We start from the raw sequence: 8,672 nt of genomic DNA on the forward strand, positions 1-8,672 counted from the left end.
AACAGATCAAAATAAAAAATAAAATATACCTTTGCTACTAGGAGATGGTTACTTTCTTCTCAGACAGAAGACTCCTGGAGAGAGGGTGGGAGAAGGGAAGCCAGCCAGTCACAAGAAAGCAAGTCTTATGAATAGAAAGGAGAGTGTCATGTATTTCCATGTTAAGATTTTAACTGGACTGTGATGAGAACTAGCACGTGTTTGTACATATAAACATATTGTGCAACTTTCTGCCACTAGTACTGACTCAACAATCACATCAAATGCAGGGCAAAGTTTATTCCAGCAGCTCCCTCTATCCTGAGTCTTACAAAGTCTCTTCTCAAAGACTGTTCCACTTTCTCTTGGCACTGAGGGCATATGAGGCCAAGGCTGGAAAATGCTACAGTGAAGCTCAGTGTGCACATTAAGATACAAACTATTTTTGTATTATAAAACTACTGTACTGTATATGGGGAGCAAAAATAGTTGAACAATTCCAAAAGAGTAACTATTGTTAATGCCCCGTGAAAACTTCAGTGTGATTGAATTTCAGGAACCTTGGGTGAAATACCATTTAATATAGTCATCCATTGCTTATTATAAACATCAATGAATAATGAAGGATAAGATTTTTAAATTGTGCATAACACCAAGAAGCAGGCAGATGGAAAAAAATTACAGAGTGGAATTAGAGTCACAAATTACCCAGAAAAATAATCACCTATTTATTTTAACAGAAAATTCCTAAAGTCCTCTCAGAATAAATATACCCTTAACAAAAGTATGAGGAGGATATGCTTGGATTCATGGTTAGACACAGAATTTTAGATAATGAAGCAGGAATCCAGGATCACCTATTTATAGGCTGCAGATGCTTAATCTAAGAAATACTGGGAAATGAGATTTCAAGCAGCACTACCAGTTTAGTTACTTCCTCATTACACTTCTATCATGTCTTCATGCCACGAGACCTCAGACACACACATCAGGAAGCATATTAAAAGGCATAAAAATAGAGGAGATAGGTGAGCTCACCTGCCAGGCTGCTCCAGCTCACATGATTTTGCTCACTAAGGAAACTTAATGTAGTTAAAGAGAATATAGCTTATAACAGATTAGAGGACAACTTTCAAGAGTGTTTAGAGGCAAAGTGCAGCAGCATTGGGCTGCTAGCTTTGCTCACTCATGTCATGATCTCACTGCAAGACTATCAGACTCCTGACACTAATGCAAATGACATTTGTTCTGAGAATTTATGTACAATCTTGGTTTGAGATCAATGTATGACTTCTCAGACAGATCCTTCCAAATTGAAAACAATTACAATAATTCCAGTATTGTTGACAGCAAAACAATTGTCACAGGGTTAATGCAGCTGGCCACTGGCAGGTAAAACATGGAGCTTTACAATAATTACTCCTCAAGCCCTACACAGTCTCAGCAAATTTTAGTGAAGAACTTAGAACTAAACATACATTTGACTTATACAATGGACATACTGATTACTGATATAACTAGAAAGACCTGCAGCCATTACACTCACATGTCAATCCCCTAACTTCACTGGAGCTACAAGTTTAAAAACAAGAACCTAAGCTCTATTTGAATAACAAATTCTCTTTGATCAATTTAAATCTTCAAGAACAGGTTCTCTGTGTCTGCTGTGGATTCATTTTAAGGACACCTAATCTTCAGGCTGCAATATAATCTGTAAGTAGAGAGGTATTTTTGCACAGTATCAATCCATCTTATGATTTTATTTAATAAAAAAAAAATAAAAATCTGTTTCGTGCATGCTAGTATTTTCCCCAAAAACCTGAAAACTAAACATTCAGGAATTCACTTCTTAAATATTAATTTTTCAAAGTTCCATTAAAATGTTAAACTCCGTGTATATCATCCCTTTCTTCACTAATAGTTCTCATTAAATGTGGGTGGCCACTGGATGGCTGCACTCCAAGAGTTGTAGTCAGTGGCCCAGTGTCCAAAGGATTAGAGCAGTGTGCCTCACAGGTTGGTGTTGGGATGGTGATCAGACACTGACACAGGCTTGCCAGAGACGTGGCAGGTAATCCCGCCCTGGGAGCACTCAAGGCCAGGTTAGGATGGGGCTTTAAGCAACCAGGTCTAATGGAAGGTGCCCTGGCCATGGCAGGGGGCTGGAAATAGATCGCCTTTAAGGGCCCTTCTAACCCAAACCATTATACACAGAACACATATACCCTGAAGCACTCGGGCTGCTTAAGAGAGGCTGGGCAGGAACTTGTGGTTGGGAGAAGCAACTATTATTATCTGTTTATTCTGCACTCTTACTGGGTGAAGTGGTCAGGACTTTTGCAAAGGGATGGAAGCAACGCCTACAAGAAACAGGTGCTTCCTCCATCCTCAAGTGATTAGATGCTATTACATGAGGATGGCAAGCTATTAGCTTGTGAAGAGCCTACCTGCAGGCTTAAAGCAAGTCACAAAACCTGTTTTGCCACACAAACAGCTATGCAAATCAATAGTTAAAAAAGATTTCTTCATACTTAAAAGAAACCCTAAGGGGAAAAATGTGCTAATGAAGATACTCATGCCTTGAGAAGTTTCGAAAGCTTTAAAAAAAAAAAAAACAAACAACATGACAATCATTAAATAGCCATTTCTGGTGTGGGTTTGTGGTTTTGATACTTTTTCTAAATAACTCCCCAATTAGTATTAAATAAATACTTTGTTAAAAGAGAGGAACAGTCAGCTGCGTTCATCAGCAAAGAGCCACCACGGGCTCAAAGTCTGTGAGGCCATGCAGAATATTTAAAATAGCTGGTATATGCAAAGATCTTCACCAAAGTCTGGAGCTGTTACCTTGACGTTTAACCGCTTTTAAATGTGAGAAAATGGGAAGCTAAACAAATCAGGTGAGTTACATAGCCCCTCAGCCAAACACGTGACTTAACATTTGGTAGCATTTACCTAAGAGGGAGAAAAAAAAATAATTTCTGTATGTTTTCCTACTTCAGCAACTCAGAGGCCAGTAACCAAATGCACACAAGATGCTTCGAGAAGTATCTCCCTGCAAACAGCACGTTTAACTTCCTTACGAGCTCACGGCTGCTCCCTGCAAAGATGCATTTAGCGTTTTAGTTAAACAAGAGCTGAGCCCTACAAGTCATGAGCCAACAGCGTCCGCGACCCGGTACTGCACAGAGAAAGCCGAGGAACACCAGCACCGAGCTGACTTTGTTCCAGCAGGAAGGGGCTGCCACGCTGCCAGCGTTCCGCTCATTTCCCCGGACCGGGCGCCCTGCCGGCCCGACCGCCGCCACCCGCTGCCTCTGCGCTCCCCGGGCTCCGCCGCAGCTCCGGCGCCCGCCCCGCGCCCCGCCGGCCCCGGCCCGGCCCGGGGAGAGAGCAGGGGACGGACACCCCCAGCCCGGCCCCGAGGAGAGAGCAGGGGACGGACCCCCCCTGCCCGGCCCGGCCCCGGGGAGAGAGCAGGGACGGACAGCCCCCAGCCCGGCCCGGCCCCGGGGAGAGAGCAGGGGACGGACCCCCCCTGCCCGGCCCCGGCCCGGGGAGAGAGCAGGGGACGGACACCCCCCAGCCCGGCCCCGGCCCGGGGAGAGAGCAGGGGACGGACACCCCCCAGCCCGGCCCGAGGAGAGAGCAGGGGACGGACAGCCCCCAGCCCGGCCCGGCCCCGGGGAGAGAGCAGGGGACGGACACCCCCAGCCCGGCCCGGCCCCGGGGAGAGAGCAGGGGACGGACACCCCCAGCCCGGCCCCGGGGAGAGAGCAGGGGACGGACACCCCCAGCCCGGCCCCGGGAGAGAGCAGGGGACGGACACCCCCTGCCCGGCCCGGCCCCGGGGAGAGAGCAGGGGACGGACACCCCCAGCCCGGCCCCGGCCCCGGCCCCGGGGAGAGAGCAGGGGACGGACACCCCCAGCCCGGCCCCGGGGAGAGAGCAGGGGACGGACAGCCCCCAGCCCGGCCCGGGGAGAGAGCAGGGGACGGACACCCCCCAGCGCCCCGCCCGGCCCCGGCCCCGAGGGAAGAGCAGGGGCCGGACACCCCCCAGCGCCCCGCCCGGCTCCGACCCGGCTCCGGCCCCGAGGGAAGAGCAGGGGCCGGACACCCCCCAGCGCCCCGCCCGGCTCCGACCCGGCTCCGGCCCCGAGGGAAGAGCAGGGGCCGGACACCCCCCAGCGCCCCGCCCGGCCGCAGCCCGGCCCCGGCCCAGCTCGCCCTTCCCGGGCCGGAGGGGATGGGGGAAGGGCCGGGCGGCCCGGAGAGGGGCACGGCCGGCAAAGCCAGCAGCGGGGACTGGGGATGGGGCTGGCAGCCGGCTGGGGAGAGCGATGCGCGCCCGGGCGGCGGGATGCCCGGCGGGGGCCGCTCCCCGCGCAGCCCCGCGGCCATCGCGGGCACTCACCGGGGCCGTAGGGCGCGGACCGGTCGCGCAGCGTCCCCTCGGCGGCCGCGCCGCGAAGGCTGCCCCGGCCCGAGCAGGAACCGAGCGGAGCCGCCGCCGCCGCGCAGCCGGAGGAAGGCGCGGAGGGCGCACCCGCCCCCTGCCGGTGGCGGACCGGGCCCGCTCCGCCCCGCCCCGCCCCGCCCCGCCCGCCCGGGACCGCGGGAATGCGCGGGGATGCGCGGGGATGCGCGCTGCCTGCGCGGGGGATGCTCGGGGAATGCGCGGGGGATGCTCGGAGGATGCGCGCTGCCTGCGCGGGGGATGCTCGGAGGATGCTCGGGGGATGCGCGGCGATGCTCGGGGATGCGCAGAGATGCGCGGGAGCGCCTCCGGCAGAGCGTGCCAGGCGGCCCCACCGTCAGCCTGGTGCCCGGCCCGGGAGGGCTTGGACACCGAGCTTTTTCTGCTTGTTTTCTCTCGTATTTTACACACCTTTTCTTTTTTTTTTTTTAACCCAAGCACACCAGAAGTTATCTTCTGTTACCGCATTTTCTGTTTTAAAATGAAGCCAAATCTTTTTCTTTCAAAAACAGTATGATCAGCAGGACTGAGGCAGCGTGTGTTACCGCATAAGAAGAAAAGATCTCTTCTTTAGAAAAGATCTCTTCTTTATCTTTTTTTTTTTTTTTTTTAATTTTTTTTCCCCTGACTTTCCTCTAATTCCACCATGAGTTGGGGTAGGTAGGGAGTTAGGGGTATTTGGGGTGGGTGGGGATGCAAGCAGGAAGAGCAGCACTTTATTTTGTGAAAGGTTTCCACTGGCCTAAATCACTCAGCTGGACTATTGCTGGGATAGGTATGGAAAGCAGAGCTCCAAACTTTGTAAATTCCACTACTGTCAAACCAGCAAGAGAGCATTTTTACAAGATCAGTGTGACACTTCTCTTAGCAGGGGACAAAGCCACAGCCAAAATGTAGGGCATATCACACATCATCAGTGCCAGGTAGACAAAAGGAAGTTTCTATGTCTTATTTTAACGACTTCTGGGCAATAGATATTTCTTTTATTGGTTTTAAAATAGCATGCTGGTCCTTGGCATGAGATGGTTATTTGAACATCAGTCAAGTAATTTCTTTAGTAAATTTTAACAATACAATGAAGTTTCAGGCATACTGTAATCTTAAAATAAGCAAAATGCTCCCAGTGGGAGCATTACACAAAAGGAAGGTATTTATAGTTTTTAGTTCCAAATTATGATATAGATATATAATAGTTTGACAGTTTGTGCTTATATTAAAATTAATCATGTTCCCCTGCTGCTAATTAGGTGGCACTGTCTACAGTGACAGATTAGTAAGGTTGGTGTGCTAACAGAGGCTAACTCCTTTGGTAAGCAAATGTTTGCAATTGAAACAAACATTTAAAAAAGATTACGTAAGTAGCAATATCAAATTATTTAAAGAAGAAATAATATTATTTGCACAATAACCAATACCTCAGAATACATCTGTATCAAAGTCAAAGAAATAAATTAGACTTGAGAACAGCTACAGTTGAATCCCGTTGATTATTTACTTGGCTGAAAAGGTGCCACGACACGCAGAGGGTGCAGAGTCACATTTCCCTGGAAACATGGCAGCTGACAGAACCAAAGGAGTATGCCAGCTCTCCCAGTGTCTCAAGAAGGCTCACAGGTCCTTTTTTCCTTTTTTATTTCTAATTTGTCCTGTAATTGTCCCTTTTTCATATATTAAAATTGTTATGCCCGTTAAGTGGAGGTCTTCCATAAGAAGTATAAATATCTATACTTCCAGGAGTTTGCTTTTTATTATTGTCTGTGATGAATTGACCATTTTTTTTTCTGTAGACTAAGTTTGTCATGAAACAATGTGTTTCATAGCTACATATAGTCTAAATGTTTCATCATGACCTAATTTGTTTTAAATCCACAATTTTTATTCCAAAATGTTTATATTTATTTAATGATAAATCAACAAAATAACTTGGGTTTATGATTACACTGTCTAGGAAAAACATATATTATACCTATTTATTTTGCAAACATCAGAAACCAAAGTATCTTAAGAATTTGGGCACATAGGGCTTGAACAGAGATGACCTTGTTGGCCTTATTTGTGTCTTTGACAAATTTCTTTGCTAGTGTCTCTAGCATTCGAGCTGAACTTTCTCATCTCTCTCATTTTTTTACTAAGTAAAATCATAGCTTTGTACCATGATTGTTTTATTGAGAATGAAAGCATTTCCTCCATGTAGTTACTGGAAAACTTGATGTACTCCATGCCTCATTTAGCATCCTAGGGATAACAGGGATAGATGAAAATAAAGTAAAATACAGAAGCAAACCCTTTCAGGTGCTTTACCTTTTGTTCTGTTGATTATTACCTCTGGCAAGAGATGTCCTGCTAATTAGTCATCAGTCTCTATTCTCAGTTCTGGAATCAAAGCAGTTTCTGGTGACTTCTAAAAGTACTATTTCCCTATAAGCCTAAATTTCATGTTCATATGCTATATACTAATACTTCTGCCCTAGCAAATCTTTCCATGGCACTTTTAATAGAGCCAGACTCAGATTACTGGCAGAGAGCCAGCTCTCCAAAATTTGGAATATCTGTGGCATAGAAGTTACTTTTCTCAACACAGTAGAACAATCATAGGAAAAACTTTGCATTTGATAGCACCAGTGTTATAGTGCTATGATAAATAAAAGGCAACCCTAAGCCCTCTTTTAAATATTATAGAGAGGAAAAAAAAAAGAAATAGAGGAGAAGAAAATTCCTTAGAGAATGCTACAGGCAGTTTGCCCTTAAGAAACTGGAAAATGTGATTTTCACCAAATTGTGAGTCTTTTAACTATAAATAGAAACTGAAATGTATAAGTACAACATGAAGCTCACTTCTCTCTTCTCTCCACCTCTTCCAAACATGTGAGAACATGAATGAAAAAATCTTTCTTAAAATGATGTCCTCTTGGCTTTCTGACTGGTGTTATCTGGTTTTATATAAACAGTATGAGTATGTGTCTGAAAGAGAACGTATTATTTGGTGTTTGTCCAGTGATATGGTAGAATTTAAAATATGCACATGCAGTATACATTTTTGTGACTTCACCCTGTTGCTATCAAAAGTTAATTTTCAAGCAGCCAAAATAGCAGGTCTGATATGAGATGTCTGGGTAACAGTGGGTACGGAGCTAAAACCAGTGCTCTAGTTTTAGATGAAAAGCATGTGAGGAACATTTCCAAGTGAGGTTGTACTCATGGAGGTCAAGAACAAGCATCAGCAGCTGGAAATTGTAGATGTCCTGAGAAAGACAGACTACAGATTGTATTGTTCATGAGCTGCATTGTAAAAGGTCATGAGTGCCACTCTGAACATCTTGTGACAGCATGAGAATTCTTCCACACAATAAACCTCCTCCAAATGTAACTCTTCATCATAGAAAACATATGGAGTTTGCTTCCAAGTTTATTAATGTTTCATTTCAGCAAGATATTTTTCCTGATCCACAGGCTCTCAACCAGATCCTACCTTTCCCAAGGCAGAGCTCCATGCTGCTCTCTCCCCTCCCTCCCAGTCCTCATTAAACTGCCTGTATCCTGTATCCATCAGCTGCAGCACCCCATGTGTGAGCTATGCCATCACGGTGATCCCAATGAGATACTGTAGCTCTGCAGCTGCATTCAGACCTCTAATCTTCCCTGTAGATTCTCCATGCTGTATGCATTCATGTACAAATATGACAGATAAGGCACCACATTGAGATGATGTCCCAGAAAAAGATCTGAAGTTTTTCCACAATGCCATAGTTGGCACTCTTATTGCTGTGTATTCGCTTAAGTTGACCTCTTTCACCCTGTTCTGTTTATCACACCTCATCCCACACCACTTCCTTACTTGAAGGTAGGCCACAATCTCCCTCCCTGTTATTTGTCATTCCTAATTTACAGCTCTCCTTACCATGCTTGCCAGTCATGAGACTGGCAGAGCTGCTTTAGCTTTCCTAACAGAAACAACCAGTTTGTGCCCAGCAGTTGTTGACACTCAGATAGGACCTCATAACCATAAAAGCCAGATCCCTGTTATTGATACCAGCTGCATGATGCCAGCTGATGATCTGCAGTGTCTGTCCACTCCTCCTCAAGACCTGACTTTCCTTTCTCTGGCAGGATCAACCAGAAAACCACCTGGCCCACCATGTCCTCGACCCTCACTACCAGAGCCATGGTTATGCCTAATATGTTCACAGCTTCCCATGGCCAATATCATTGCTGCC

General features: G+C 46.6%; 1 protein-coding gene across 1 annotated transcript in view; it reads right to left on the bottom strand.

Annotated features, from left to right (window-relative positions):
- FAM3C (FAM3 metabolism regulating signaling molecule C) overlaps positions 1 to 4,566 on the bottom strand; it is a 29,809-nt gene extending 25,243 nt beyond the window's left edge. The window contains exon 1 of the mRNA XM_056512928.1: positions 4,396 to 4,566. The gene's annotated coding sequence lies outside the window, so the exon portion shown is untranslated. The remainder of the gene's footprint in view (positions 1 to 4,395) is intronic.
- Positions 4,567 to 8,672: the final 4,106 nt, after the last annotated feature.

The sequence above is a fragment of the Oenanthe melanoleuca genome, chromosome 1A (genome assembly GCF_029582105.1).
Source record: "Oenanthe melanoleuca isolate GR-GAL-2019-014 chromosome 1A, OMel1.0, whole genome shotgun sequence".
In the NCBI taxonomy this organism is placed as follows: Eukaryota; Metazoa; Chordata; class Aves; order Passeriformes; family Muscicapidae; genus Oenanthe; species Oenanthe melanoleuca.